General features: G+C 32.5%; 1 protein-coding gene across 4 annotated transcripts in view; it reads left to right on the plus strand.

The window, feature by feature from the left end:
- The first annotated feature begins 518 nt into the window (after positions 1 to 518).
- LOC145248252 (putative E3 ubiquitin-protein ligase HERC1) overlaps positions 519 to 16,351 on the plus strand; it is a 335,131-nt gene continuing 319,298 nt past the window's right edge. For all 4 annotated transcript variants that reach the window (XM_080110122.1, XM_080110124.1, XM_080110123.1 and 1 more), the window contains exon 1: positions 519 to 704. The gene's annotated coding sequence lies outside the window, so the exon portion shown is untranslated. The remainder of the gene's footprint in view (positions 705 to 16,351) is intronic.

Genomic DNA, 16,351 nt, shown 5'->3' on the forward strand with positions numbered 1-16,351 from the left:
ACAGTTCTCAAAGAGAGAAGGCAAAGCCTGGGAAAGTGGACCTCGTAGAACTATACAGAAATCACACCGCAAAATCAACAGAGACCGGATCATCACAGAAATGCTCCAATCTCTGTTGATTTTGGGGGCCCAAGTTTAAAAATCCCTGACAGTAGTCCAAAAAATACAAATAATACGAATAATTAACACGTGTTAAGTAAAAGCAGGAGATTTTAAGTTACAGGCATTTATTCTTTATGATGTCACATTGCTTTGTCAACAACTATATATCAATCATGAAATCCTGTATCTTTTTTTAATAACTCTATGACAAAAATGACAATAGGTATTTATAATTAATAACAAGCAAACGAGCAAACTAAAGAACAAGTTCCATAGAATATAGTAGTAATATACGTAATGATTTAATTATATAGTTATTTAAACAATCACATTTGATAATAAAAAATGTTAGAGAAGAAAAAAAGATAGTAGCCGGACTGAATTTATGGGATGATATTCGGAGTTATCTCCCCTTTGTTAACCTCTTCATCGTCTCCCCCTCCGTTCGATGGGAAAGAAAAATATTCGACAATTTTAAACAAACGAAAAGAACTCGACTGTCTCGTCAGTCGAAAACCCACGTTTGAATTTCGTATTATTTTTTTTTACAAACCAACTAGGATATCCATGGCTGATTTTAATGATGTGCACTTCAGATTGAGGTAGTTTGTTTTGTTTTGTGTTTTTTTTTTACTCGTTAGATTATTTGTTTGTATTTGCTTTTTAAAATTAAAAGTGCAGAGAGAAAAAAAAACAAAAAACAAAAAACAAAAAAACACTATACGAAAAGACATTGCCGTCGGGGAGTCTGTACCGACAATTCTGCAAAAATAATGTTGGTCGTTTATATAATAACAATAAAAATAAGAATGGACGTAATTTAATATTGTGGTAGCAAATAGTTAATTATATTTACTTGTACAATTATGCAATATTTATTTAAAATCACGTTATAAGGCGTTTTCCATATCCCCCCTCGAAAAAAAAAGTGCATGGTTAATTATTACAACTGTTTTTTGTTTGTTTGTTTGTTTGTTTTATTCCCCCATTTTGTGGCCAATTTTTTTTAATATGAATTTAAAAATATATTAAAACTAAAAAAAAAATCCTTAAAATGATTTTCGATGAACGATTTCTCGTTTGTTAGTTTGAATGAAAACAAATTTATATTTCAGCTGAACTTGTAAAAATGTACATTTGACATTTTTCTCTGATATTCGTTCCATGTTTTGCAGATTTATTGCTTCTTTCGTATTTTGACAAGACGAAAAACGCACGTTTTTTTTTTTTTTTTTTTTTAATAAAAGCGAACGATCATATTTTAATATTTTCTTTTTTTAGAAAATATATCAAAATTTTAAATGAAAAAATAACGGTGCTAGTGCAAGTGCACTTAGGATCCGCGTTATATTTTTTTTATAGTATTTTCAAATTTAATTAAAGTTTTACGATACCTGTTTTTATTCAATTGTTAGGTGAAAGTACAGAATAGGTACATAACACCCTCCCGTCCCCATGTTAAGAATGGCTTTCTATTTCAGCACGGATCAATAAGTGCATGACCAAAATAACGTATCTTGTCATACCATTTATATAAAAATAAAATATTTAATTTAATTAAAAATTACAAAGTTTTTGAAAATAAAGTTAATACCCCACCCTCAGATAATTAAATGTTGCTAAAATAAATGGCTTTCGTTAAGAATCGCACTTCTTTGTTTACAAAGCCATTCGGCGGAAGTGACGTCAAATAAATTTAAAGGTACGGATGACCAACACTGTATATAATGTAGGGTTTTTTGTTTTTTTTTTTAAGTTTAACTCAGTTTTTATTTAAACTTTTACAACGATCTATCTTTATAATAAAAAATGTGTTTATACACATTTTTTTTTTTTTATAAATATGAACCGATAAAAGTGCACTATGGAAACCATCCGAAGACTTACCTTTTAAGAAGTTTATTACGGGGAGGTTGAAAATAAGAAAATGCTGTTCGGAATAGCCCCCCCCCCCAACCTTCCCATGTTAAGAATGGCTTTCAGAATAAACACCCTTTGGAAGTTGGACAACCAGTAGTGCACATTTATTGACCGATGAACAATCATATTTTTAATTGTTAGAAAATATATCAAAACTCAAACACCGTTGTCGTCGGCGTTGTCATACCTTTTGAAGAAAAGATGTCGGTACTTATGCACTTTTGTTACCGTGTTGAAATAATAACGTTATTATTTTGAAAGCTATTCTTAACATCGCAAGGGAAAGGTGTTTTGTAACTATTCTGTGCTTTCACCTAACAGTTTAATAATAATAAAAAAAATGATGGTGCTAGTGCAGAGAGTGATCCGATCCGCGCTATTTTTTAATGATCTGCCTGACATCTGTCCTTGTCACTGCCGGGTCCACACGCCTCACAAAATACAGAGTTCTTTTGATACCTGGATGTCCACTCTGCAGTCTGCACATGAATTCTTGAATTTAACCTAAAAAAAAAAAAAAGACAATTTAAAAATAGCGCGATAACAAAAGCATCAAAATAAACTCAAATAATTAAATTTTGCTAAAAACAAAAATTTCAAAAAAAGAAATAATTCTGTTATATTGAAAATTTCAGTTTTAATATGGTTGCCACGAAATTGCGTTGAAACAACATTCTTAGCCAAATTAGTCATGTGTTTTATAACAATATCGTAATAATATTAACCGGTGTTTGTTCAGACCTCCCTCCTCCATGAAATAAATAAAAAATAAGGAAAGATCTGTATGCTGTATGTGCCGGTGACATTATATAATAGAAAAATCTTATTGAAAATTAATTAAAATTAAAACAAAAACATTAAAAACCTGTTCAGAAGGTCCGACAAGGAGTATAAAAAAAAAAAAAAAAAAAAAAGCGGAATTTTGAAAAACTGCAATTCTTATCAGAGGAAAGAGATTTGCAAAAATATACAAGAAATTTTACATTAAAAGAAACTACAAATATGAATTGAATCATATTTGCATAAAAAAAAAAAATATTAATCAGTTATTGAAAGTTTATCAAGATTCATAATGATTATGAAAGCAGGAACAAGGAAAAAATATATAAGCATATATATATTCTGGACAAAAGTACCCAAACCTAATTAGGTGCTAGAGTCGACAGATCGATTCTTTTTTAATATGTCATTTTAAGCAAAAACAATATTATATACTTAATTGTCATGTCGAAAATAGAATATATCCAAAAATTACGAAAATTCATAGAGTAGAAAGTTATTTATACTTAAAAGTAAGTTTTACCAAAAATTGGGTAAAATTGCATTTTCTTAGATGTCATAAAGTTAACGGCGAAGAGTTCACACACAGAGGACATAACTTATTTTAGATTATTAATCCAAAATAAGTTTTTATAGATTATGGACTTGTTATTTTTACTGAAAACAGTAACAGTTGTTCTGCTCGATGAATTTTCGTAATTTTTGGATATATTACTATTTTCAACATGACAGTTAAGTACGTACTGTTTTTTTTTTTTCTTAAAACGACATATTTAAAAAAGATTAAGCTAGTCGACAAATCGATTTTGTAAATATATAATATGGCTTTAAAGCAAAAACAACTTGTGTCGAGATTATATTCATTAATTACGAAAATTCGAGTGGAACAACTGCTATTGTGTTTTTAGTGGAAAGGTCTATCGCTATAGGCAGTAAATGTCGGAAGCGATCACAGTGGCGAAAATGGAACTAAGTATGTCCCCTGTACTCGCAGTCTTTAAGGTTGGCAATGCAATTCCCTCAATTTTCCGTAAAAATTACTTTTATTATATATATTTTTTCACTCGATGAATTTTCGTAATTTTTGGATATATTACAATTTTCGACATGGCAAGTAAGTTTTAAAAACTATTAGTTTTTGCTTAAAACGACATATTTTCAAGCACCCCTAGTTATTACGGTTTTAATGTTGATCATTAAACTATTTTGCCAAATTATTATAAAAACTAATTTGGTTATGATAATGTTGTTTCAATGATAGCCATATTCAAAGCTGAAAACTTCAATATAACCAATAATTCAATTTTGCGAACGAAAACAAACAGAAATAAACAAACAAAAGAAAATGAATCTCTTTATTCTCAAAATAATGGCTATTTTATTTTTCATTATTTTATTTTCATTTTTTGTAAGTAAATAAAACAAGAATTTACAAAAAAAAAACAAACATTTTTTGTTTGTGAACAAAGAAATTTTTTCTTCAATTTTTTTTTTGTCAAGAAGTGTCAAAACAATTGTAAACAAAGGTCCCTTTTTATTTATTTTTTTAAGGTTCGACATTATTATGAACAACAATACGATCAGCATATTGAATTAAATCTGATTTATTTTAGCATACCATGCGTAATTTATTTGCGGCTTTCTTCAAGCAAAGTCCCTGGATGCTTGCTGCGGGCCTGTCAGACTAAAATCAAACATGAAAAAAAAAAAAAGAAAAAGAAAAACGTATTCAATACAAAATATTCCTAACAAGTTTTCTTGTTTACTATAAAGATTTATTGAAATGTGCATACCAAGATGGCTACCAAGAAATGACATTGCTTAATATCCGGACAATTTCTTATTTGCAGAAAATTTAAATGCGATATTCGGTTTCAGCATACTCCAAAACCTAGTAAAGTCGTTTTTTTTTTGTTTTTTTTTTTAAAGGAAAATGTTAAGGTGGAAACCAGGTAAAAAAAATTAACCAAATATATTAGGAATATTCTGTATTGAATACGTTTTTTATGATGTTTGATTTTAATTTGACGGGGCCGCAGCAAGCGTCGGGGGGGGGGGGGCTTTGCTTGAAGAAAGCCTTATTTGCCAATATTTATATTAAATAAAATTAAAGATAACATCTCCTTTCTCGCTTCTATGTAACTAAGATATAGATATATATATTTTTGGTGCTATTTTTAAAAATAGTATTTTCAAATTAAATTCAATTTTTACAAGATATTTGTTTATTAAATTGTTGGGTGAAAGTACAGAGCAGTTACAAAACATCCTCCCCATGCTAAGAATGGGTTTCTAAATTAATAACGTTATTTCAGCGTGGTGACTTAGATGCATAAGTACCAATTTTTTTTTGTATTATTTGGATTCATCGAGTTACTATTCTCATCTTGAGTGTGATTTTCACAACGTTTCGGTCGATGTAACCTCCGACTTTCTTCAGGTGTCAAACTTGGGAATTTGGACGGAATTTCGAGTGGAACTCTTTATTTACTTCATGGGGGTAGCGTGCTCTTGTTCCATCAGCCATGACTGGATAGAGGTCCTAAGTAATTTGCAATTGTATTTTTCGGTCACCCACATTGAGGATTGAATCTTCAACCTTCAGTGGTTAGAGTACTTGGAAAAATTAGTTGTAAAGGTGACCTTCTCCTGGAGGTTGAAGGTGCAATCCTCAGTGTGGGCGACTGAAAAATACAAGCCGAGGAGGGTGGAGCGGTAGCCCTAGATATATCTAAGGCTTTTGGCACGATGGTCTTCTCAGGAAAATCAGATAATACAATATCATTGGATGAATACTTAACATAGTCAAATCTTTCTTAAATAAGAGAAAATTCCAGGTTGTCCTCAACGGTTGTACATCTAGACAATATGATATAAATGTGGGTGTACCTCAGAAGTCTACCCGTGGACCTTTGTTATTCCTAATATTCCTGATAAAATTGTCTTTGAGATGGGTATATTTGTTGACGAGACCACGCTCTATAACAGGCACGAAGGAAAACAAATGAACACATATCTAAGGAAATGGCAGAAACACTAGAGAAAGACCTCCAATCTGTAGTGGAATGGGGACAAAAATGGATGGTCATATTCAATGCTGCCAAAACTAAGCTTCTTCTCTTTAATAATTACAAGAAACCTTCTCCGCCATCAATAGCTATGGCTAAAGATACATTACCCGAAAGTACTTCCTTCAAACTCCTAGGATTAGTTCAGGTTCAAATCCAGAAACACTTTCATCAAACCCACACTTGACCTTGTGTCTAACATCTTGGGTTGGAGGTAAATAAATGTATTTATATATTTTATATGCATGACATGTATCACACATTAAAAGATTTGTGGAGAGATACAGCTCCACAGATCATCGAACATATTGGAACAGGAACTACCACCGATAACATCAAAGGATGACCGTGTTCTATGACAAAGACTTACAGGCAGACAGATACATAAAAGACAAGGCCATCAAACCAGACATTGTCATATGGAACAAGCTCGAAAGAACCGCACTCGTTATCAACGTCACTGTCCCAAATGACTATGGAGCTGAACAGGAAAAGATAACCAAGTACCAGCACTTCAAGAATGACTTAAAAACGACATGGTCTCTGAAAAAGATAGAAATTATACCTGTTGTGATTTGAGCAACTGGCTTAATAAAAAAGAATCTTAAGAAGTACCTGGAAACAATCTCTGGAAGACGAAGCTGTAATGAAATACAGATTGCAGTCATAAAGGGAACAACATGTATTCTAAAAATCCCAATCCTTGTTTTTTTTTTTTTTACATGGGGTTCACCACTTATCAAGGCCCGAAGGCCACTCAGGGATAAGGGTTATTGCGTGTGCAGTAATCAATAAGATAGTATTGTAGTAATAATTAGTACTGGGTGTTTAGATAGTGTCTTACTTAAGGGGGTGGTTTGTCAGGAGTTTGTTTATGTTGGACTTGAAGACGTCCAAGTTATAGTAAGGTGGGAAACAGGCAAGTGGCATGCAGTTCTAAGAAAGAAGCTTTGCTCATGGAATCTACGTTTCGATTTAGGCACAGATAAAGAGTGGGGAAAATTATTGACAGTAGTTTCAGCCAGACGGGTGTTTCTCGTGAAAGATTGGCGAGGGGCGATGAGGGATTGGAGCTCAGACGAGCACCTGCCATGGAAATAACGATAAAACAAAGACAGGCTCGCAACGTCTCTTCTGTGGGAGAGAGGTTGCAGGGAAGAGAAAAGGGCATCCCCCACTAAACCACGAAGTCTATTTTTTACTCTGTCAAGGCAGGATAGGCTGTTTTTAGCAGCTCCTGCCCAGATGTAGCAGCAGTACTACATCCTTGGACGTACTTGGCTTTTATACATATAGAGAATTGCATCAGAAGTGAGATATCTTATGGAGCGATAGAAGGATCCCACCATTTTCCCAGCATCCCTGGCAACAGATTTGATGTACGTGTTCCGTTTCAGATCAGGAGTAAAGGTTAAACCCAGAAGCTTGTCAAAACATGGAGCCTCTCCAAGACGAGAGCCATCCATTTCAATTGATGCCAGATGGGGATCAGAGCGTTGATGATGTAAAAATAGAAGCTTGGTTTTGGATACATTAGAAGTGACCAGCCACCTCTTCCCCCATTGTACCATGTGCTCAAGATCAGAGGAGAGAGAATTAGAGAGAACTTTGTCATTTACGGCCATAGATGGTCGTGTCATCAGCATAGATGTCAACAAATGATTTAAGTATGTGTTTTGGGAGATCATTGATGTAGATCAGGAAGAGAGTTGGGTCCAGGATGGACCCCTGGGGGACTTCAGCATTAATACTGTGGGCCTCTGATTTCTGCCCATACTACTCTTATGAACCTATCAGAGAGAAATGATTTAATGATTGAGAAAACATTTTCAGTAATACCGTAGCTGGAAATCTTGTGAAGTAGGCCCTTATGCCATACCTTATCGAAGGCCTTCGATATGTCAAGAGCAATTGCCCTGGAAAGGAAACCTTTGTCAAGAGATTCACTAATCCTATGTGATATAACCGTTAGCACATCTGCTGTAGATCTTGCAGAGCGGAAACCATATTGCATGTCACTAAGAAGGTTGTTTCTGTTGAGGTGGTTGACTACTTCTTTATTTAATATGGATTCCAACAACTTACTCATGACACACAGGAGACTTATTGGTCTGTACTGAGAGGGAGATGACTTTTCACCTGAATTCTTAAATACAGGGCATACTGATGAGGTTTTCCAGGGTGTTGGAAAGCACTTCTTAAGGCAACGCTTAAACTGTTTTGTAAGTATGTGGGCAAGTTCTGGTTGTAGCTTTTTCAACACTATAACTGGAATGCCGTCAGGGCCAGTTGCTTTACTGGAATCAAGGTTCTTGATTAGCTTGGCGACCTCACGCACAGATATTTGTATGTTGCATAGCGTGTTCTGTGTTATAGGAGGAAATGCAGGGAGTTGGTCATTGTCGCATAGGGTAGAATTAGCTGCAAAGTTCTTGGCAAATAGTCTGGCCTTGTCTGATGCTGACGAGATGACCTCAGGTCCATTGATGATAGTTGGAATAGAACGCACGCTTCTGTTCAAGATCCTGTTTGCTATTTGCCAGAACTGGTGGGAACCAAGCCGCTGCTCAGCTACTTTGGATTTAACAGACTGAGCATATAGCTCGCTTGCATGTTTTATTACTCTTTTCCTAATGAAATCAAGAGTTAGCTCTGGGAGGAGTTAGCTCCCTTGATTGCTTAAAAAATTACTCAAGGAAAATGAATAAAAAAAAAAGAAATGGTGAGCAATTCAGAGATTTTAAGAGGAATTGCGGTGTGAATTTATGCACACAAGCAAACAGCAAAAATTTGCACAATAGGTGCAATATTAAAAATGTTAGTATCCTACCATCAAGTGGGGTGACTTCGGATACCCATGGGTACTTGGTGAAATGGGGTAACACTGGTCATGTAGATGATGCAGCTCTATCTAGGTCTGTCTATTTATAAATCTATTGTAACCCCCCCCCCCCTCACGGCCGTAATAGAGACTGTGAAAGTTTTTTTGTGGGAGGTGGGGGGAAACATTAGCTGATTATGCAAAACATCTTTGATTCTGAAAGTATGCCTATAAAGTATGTTGCTTGTCCAGAATGTCCCCATATTAAAAGAAAAAGAAAAAATCTGTATAATGTACTTCCAAAAATCCTGAAAATTGGTCAGTTTTATTTTTGAATAAGATAATCACATTCTATTTTTAACAGAGGAGCAACTGTTTTGCACTGCCATTTTGAAAACAGACTGAAGAAACAAGGGAGAGAACTCTAAAATAATTCTCTAACAGAACATCTGTTTCTTAGATGATAGGGATGGACACGTTGTCTAAGGATGAGTTCTGATAGGTTCTTATCGAGCATTGTATCAGCCGGTGATGTTTCACAAGGTTCTTCAGCTACACCTGATTCAAATCTGGTTGTAGAGATGAAGTCTCCAGCGAGAGAGTCATTGGTATTAGGTGCTACATTTTGTAGTTTTGGGGCAAATTGATGCAGCGACACTGTTTCGTCCCTTTCAGTTACAAGTCTAACATGAGTGTATTGAGGGTTGCATTCTAGTAATCCAACTTCGTCGACCATACTTTGTTTCATCAGGACCAGACCTGGATTCAAAAGCCAACTGGGAAGAGAGGTACCAGATATTAATTTCCGATTATACAGGAATATTCGCTCGTGAGATGTAGCGTTAGTGGCAATACGCAATAATGAACGAATGTAAGGCATTGCATAAAACTGATTCCCAATGAGAAATCAGCAGTCTTCACAACTTCAATGCCAGCGATATCGTTTTCAATAATGTGGCATTTAGTCGTTCTACCTGGCCATTTCCCTGCAGGTTATTTCACAGCGCCCTTTTTCCCCATATTAAAAAATATATAACGACCTTGTCACAACCATCAACTGCCCCCCCCATTTCCCGAATTGTGGTCGAATCTTATACCTTCTGATTCCACGCTGGTGGTACTAGATCAAGTTGGGTGGAGATGCTGGTTTTCAGACCTAAAATGCACCAAACATTTATGTCACTGGTATTATTTGGACTTATCGAACTACTGTTCTCGTCTTGAGTGTTAAATTTAACAATGTCGGTAAGGACCTGTGGTGCAGTGGTTAGAGTTTTTTTTTTTTTTTTCATTTTCACCCCAAACGAGGCACGTTGCCACTTTGATGTAGGAGGCTACTATCAGGGATATAAGATACAGGGGTACTATGTAGGGAGTTGAGCAGCAAGATGTCGATTCACGTTACACTTGAACTTCTGCATGTCAGTACAGTTGTGGAAGCAGGAACTCTGAAGGGAATTCCAAAGTCTAGCAGTTCTGGGGAAGAAACTACTGGAGTAGGAAGCTCTCTTACATCTAGGGATCTCTACTGTGAAGGGGGTGGGATTTAGCTGCTTGTTGGGTTTGCCGGGGGTATTTACGTCGAGGAGGTTACAAGTGCTTGCAGTTCGTCAGAGCAAGCACCGTTATTGTAATTATTGTAGAGTAATTGTAAAAGGGATATTCTCTTATTGGTTGAAGGGTCAGTTTTCACGTGACCAAAAACCATTATTGCAAATTACTTAGAAACTCTATCCAGTCATAATTGACGAAATGAGAGCATTCTACCCCCCCCCCCCCCCGGATTAAATAAAGAGTTCCGTTTGAAATTCCGTGCAAATTTCTGAGTTCAGCAGAAACATTCTCAAATCCGACAAGATACACCTGAAGAAGGTCGGAGTTTACATTGGTTGAAACGCTATAAAAATCACACTTAAGATGAGAACAGTAGTCCGATGAATCCAAATAATACAAATAATCAATCGTCATCTCAAAAATTTAGAAACGTAATTGCTGTTACTGTTTTTTTCCTTTCCCTTGGCAAAACTCGATCATATTCTACAAAGATAAAAACAAAAACAATTTTCCTCTACAAATCAACCAAACCAAACATCAGGAATAAATATTTGGGGATATAAACCACTTAAAGCAGGATTTTTTTTTTCACTAAAAGACCAGATTCAGCATTAAATTTACCTGAAAAGGATTGATATGCTGTAAAACAAATCAACCAAAGCAAACACCATGAATAAATATTTAAAGATATAAAAAACTTGAAGCATGAAAATTTTTTTCTGAAATTACTGGATTCAACATTTAATAACTTTGGAAAGGTTGACCTGCCGTAAAACCAAACCGATTGCGCAATCCTATGACTCGTACTATTCAAAGTCTGGCAATTTTTTCTTTTTCTTTTTTTTTTAATCTGATTCAAAACTATTATAATCCCAATAACAAACATATTGCATTAATTTAAATTAACGTAGTACTTGTCAGTAAAGATTAAGCTTTTCTCTTAAAAATTAAATAGGCTAAGTGTAGATGCGAAAACTTAAAACTTATCCTTGAAAATCAGTAAAGATTAAGCTTAAACGTTTTTGGATTATGTTTAATTAGTTTTTGAAATGTGATGCTCTCTCTCATTTTCTGCATTAAATAAATGAAAAATTGTTGAATTTTCACCAACATTTTATCACATTATCCAAGCATTGTCGCAGCGGATCTATGATATGTTGAAATCGATCGATGCCTCCGTTCAGTCTCAGTCCTGGATATGACCTTAAACTATATCCAGTGGTGAGGCCCCAGCTTTGTGGGCTTTTGGGAGTGTGGAGCCACCCTTTAATTGCCATTGCTCCCAGGTCCACTCTGACTCGGAGTGGTAGTACCTGTTAGGATCCCAACTATGGATTAAATAGAAATGGACTTGAAAACAACAAATATATTCTATTAAAAATTTTTCTTCAATCTATGGATTCGGCATTAAATAACCTGAAAAGGGTTGATATGCCGTAAAACAAAAACAACCAAACAACCGTTCAGTCTCGAAAGACAAAGGATAACCGTGTAGGGGTAGCTGTGCATGTATTTGTACAATCCCCAACCACACCTCTAATGAGTAGGCAGTGCTTGAGAAGTCCAGGACAACTGGAAACTATGCCAAGATGAGCAAAGAGCACATGGAACACCAGGAAGTCCCAAATGGTCACCCATCTAGTCCTAGTCAGGCTCATCGATGCTTAACTTCAGTGATCTGACGGAAACCGGTGTGTCAAACCTGTTTATGCCATATATCACATAATTATGCCATATATGATATATCACTTGCTATAGGACGCACTTTATATGTTTTTAGGTGTGGATCAAAGCCAATGTTATCACTGTAAATAATTCAATAAAACTTTTTCAAATTTGGATTTATTCTAAGTTGGACAGTCCCTGGAGTGAATGTGGTAGTATGGTAACAGATATTTCTACTTAAGAGTAGGATAGACAATTTTAAGTATTAGAGACCAAGGGATGACCAATGGCACTCATTATCCCCATACTTTTCAATGGCCTTGTGCCTAATTTGTTCAGAATCCATTTTTTTTATATTTTGTATAAAATAAATATTTCAAAGTGTAAATATTTTTATTTTTATTTTCAATAACATTTTTTATAAGCAATTTGGGAAATTTAAGTAAGTCGAGATTTGAAGTAAATGTGGTATTATGGTGATTCTAACTAAGAGTAGTATAGACATTTTTTTTTTTAGTTATGTTGACAAAAGATGACCAACAATACCCATTTTCCCATACTTTCGAATGGCCTTGTGCCTAATTTGTTTAAAATGTAAATTTTAAAATATTGTTTGTAAATAACTCAAAGTGGAGTATCTGAAATTTTATTTATATATACAAAATTTACATTGAGATTTTGCTTACATTCAGGAAATGCCGGATGATATTGTAGAGGTTAGATGAGCCAAATATCAGCTTGGCAGTTGAGTTTTGATTCTGGCTTGAGGCACCTGCTTGTCTAGCTACAATGAAAACCTGTGAATGACTATATATCTATCTATCTATCTATCTATCTATCTATAAAAGTGAGAATGTGTAAGGACACTTCTCAACCTATATACTCAACGGACTTTTTTATCTACAAACTTGAAATTTGGTATATAGCATATTCAGACATGTGGAAAACTTTTTAATCGGTTTTAATTCAGAAAAACGGGCTGCTAAGGAGTTAAAATTGCAAAATTGATACATGGGGGCGCCATTGGATTTTTATCTGTTTGCTGTTTCACGAATGTGCATGTATGAATGGTTCACATTACAGATTACTTATGTCATGAATAAGTAGGTTTGAAAACACTTTTTAGAGATCATGTCAAGCTGGCCTAATGGTTATCGTACTTGATTCAGTTTTTAGGTTTTGGTTTCGATCTCAGTTCGAGTATTTTATTTAACAAAGTGAAAAACTGTTAGATATGTAAAAAAAAAGAAAAAAAAAAAAAAAAAAGAAAAGTTTTTTGGAGTATTACAAGAAGTGAACTGTTTAGAAATAAAAATACTCGCATGTATATGTCTCGATTTCTTTTTTTTTTTTTTTTTTTTTTTTTAAGAAATTTAACGTTACGGTTAATACCTACTGTATTTCTGTTTATGATAAATAAGAGTTCTGCATTAATTAAAATATAATATTTATGCATATTTTATGACTGAGCAACGACAGCCGGCCTGCTAGTAATATATGTATAAAAGTGAGAATATGTGTGATGACAATTCTCAACCTATATACTCAACAAAGTTTTGATCCACACACTTGAAATTTGGTGTATAGGTATTCAGACATGTGGAAAACTTTTTAATTGTTTTTTTATCTGGAAAAGAAAGGGCTGCTAAGGTACTTTACTCACTCTCTTTAGGTTTTGCTTTCAATCTCAGCTCGAGTATTTTTTTTATTTTTTTACTTAAAAGAAGTGAACTGTTTAGAAAAAAAAACATAATGCCTGCATGCACGCCTCAGTTTATTTCCATTTTTTTTTTTTTTTACTTTTTTTTTTTAAAAGGAATTTATATATATATATATATATATTTTTAAAAGGAATATATATTATATATATATATATATATATATATATATATATATATATATATATATATATATCAAAGAGAAAGAAAATGAAAATTAAAATTGTAAGTCGAACTTTACCAATCAAAATTTATTGTTCGACTAAATACTCCAAAAAACTTTTCTTTTTTTTTTTTTTTTTCTTTTTTTTTTACATATCTAACAGTTTTTCACTTTGTTTTCTTAGCAGTTTATGACTAAAATAAATTGCGGTTTCACTTAATGCCATAACTAGCAAATTCTAGCATTGCTACAAATATAATTTGTTGATTTCTTTCTGTCCTCTGATTAGATGAATAGTATTCTTTGAAACTCCGCGGAATAAGGACTTTGTAAATTGTTTTTTGGAGTATTCAGTTGAACAATAAATTTTGATTATAAAGTTCAACTTACAGTTTTAATTTTCTTTCTCTTATAATGAGCTCTACTCTCTATTGTGAATTGAGCCTCTTTATTAGGTTGAGATTAAATTATCTATATATAAATACTGTTATTTATATTAGAGTGAAGTTTACCATTGCATATATCAGGTAAACACAACATCCTTTTTGATTTCATTCCTTTCTTATATATATACATATGGCTACTTCATTTAATCACATAAATTAATATATGAAAATATAATTTCCAATATTTACTTCAAAAGTGCACAATAAATAGGTACTATATATATATATATATATATATATATATATATATATATATATATATACGTTTTATTTTTTATTACCGTATCTTTCTGTTAAGTTACATTATTGTTTCAGCTACCTGGCCGTTTTTTGGCCGTCTGTAGCTTCCTCAGACTTTTACAGTTTTTGTAAAAGTCTGAGGAACAATAATGTAACCTAACAGAAAGATACGGTAATAAAAATAAAACGCATATTTGCTCTACAACAGTATTGAGCACTTTCTTCAGTTTTTATTAATTACCATTTCCACTATATATATATATATATGTATATATATATATATATATATATATATATATGGAAAGATGCTAAAGGAACAAACTAAATTATATGTTCATCCAATATTTCATCTTTTTTTTTCAATGCTTCCTTGGGATGATTGATTAATTTGAAGAAAATCAAATACCAAATACAATATTTGAAAATATACTTGTGTATATATTGTGTTAGGTATTTTATTTTCTCCGAATTAATCACCCCAAAGAAGTTTGGAAATTGGGATGAAATGTTGGTAAATATATAATTTGGTTTGTTCCTTTTTTCATCTCTGTATGTATGTATGTATGTATGTATGTCGGAATATTATTTCCATAATTTTCATCAGCGAGAGAGAGAGAAAGAGTTGATTAAAATAAATGAAGTTAAGATTTTATTTATATCAGTTCCAAGAATTCAAAATCAACAAAAATTTGGCGTATGATTGTTTCCAGGATGATTTAGAATATTTTATAGTTTTGAGAATTCTGAAAACCCCTTTTTAAACAATCTTTAAACCATTACAAACAGTAAGTAATAATTTTACTTAAAAAAAAATGTATTTAATTATTATAGGATAAATATATTATGATTATATGCAATAGTTATAGGATAAATATATAAAGATTACATGCAATAATTATAGGATAAATATATAAAGATTACATGCAATAATTATAGGTTGAATATATAACGATTACATGCAATAATTATAGGATGAATATATAACGATTACATGCAATAATTGTAGGATGAATATATAACGATTACATGCAATAATTGTAGGATGAATATATAACGATTACATGCAATAATTATAGGATGAATATATAACGATTACATGCAATAATTATAGGTTGAATATATAACGATTACATGCAATAATTATAGGATGAATATATAACGATTACATGCAATAATTATAGGATAGATATATATAAAGATTACATGCAATAGTTATAGGATAAATATATAAAGATTACATGCAATAATTATAGGATAAATATATAAAGATTACATGTAATAATTATAGGATGAATATATAACGATTACATGCAATAATTATAGGATGAATATATAACGATTACATGCAATAATTGTAGGATGAATATATAACGATTACATGCAATAATTGTAGGATGAATATATAACGATTACATGCAATAATTATAGGATGAATATATAACGATTACATGCAATAATTATAGGTTGAATATATAACGATTACATGCAATAATTATAGGATGAATATATAACGATTACATGCAATAATTATAGGATAGATATATATAAAGATTACATGCAATAGTTATAGGATAAATATATATAAAGATTACATGCAATAATTATAGGATAAATATATATAAAGATTACATGCAATAATTATAGGATGATCATATAACGATTATATTCAATAATTATAGGATGATCATATAACGATTATATTCAATAATTATAGGATGATTATATAACGAATAAATGAGTAAAGTAAGAACGAATAAATGAGTAAAGTAAGAACGAATAAATGAGTAAAGTAAGAACGAATAAATGAGTAAAGTAAGAACGAATAAATGAGTAAAGTAAGAACGAATAAATGAGTAAAGTAAGAATGAATAAAT

This window comes from Euprymna scolopes, chromosome 26 (assembly GCF_053919585.1).
Source record: "Euprymna scolopes isolate OS-2025 chromosome 26, ASM5391958v1, whole genome shotgun sequence".
Taxonomy (NCBI): Eukaryota; Metazoa; Mollusca; class Cephalopoda; order Sepiida; family Sepiolidae; genus Euprymna; species Euprymna scolopes.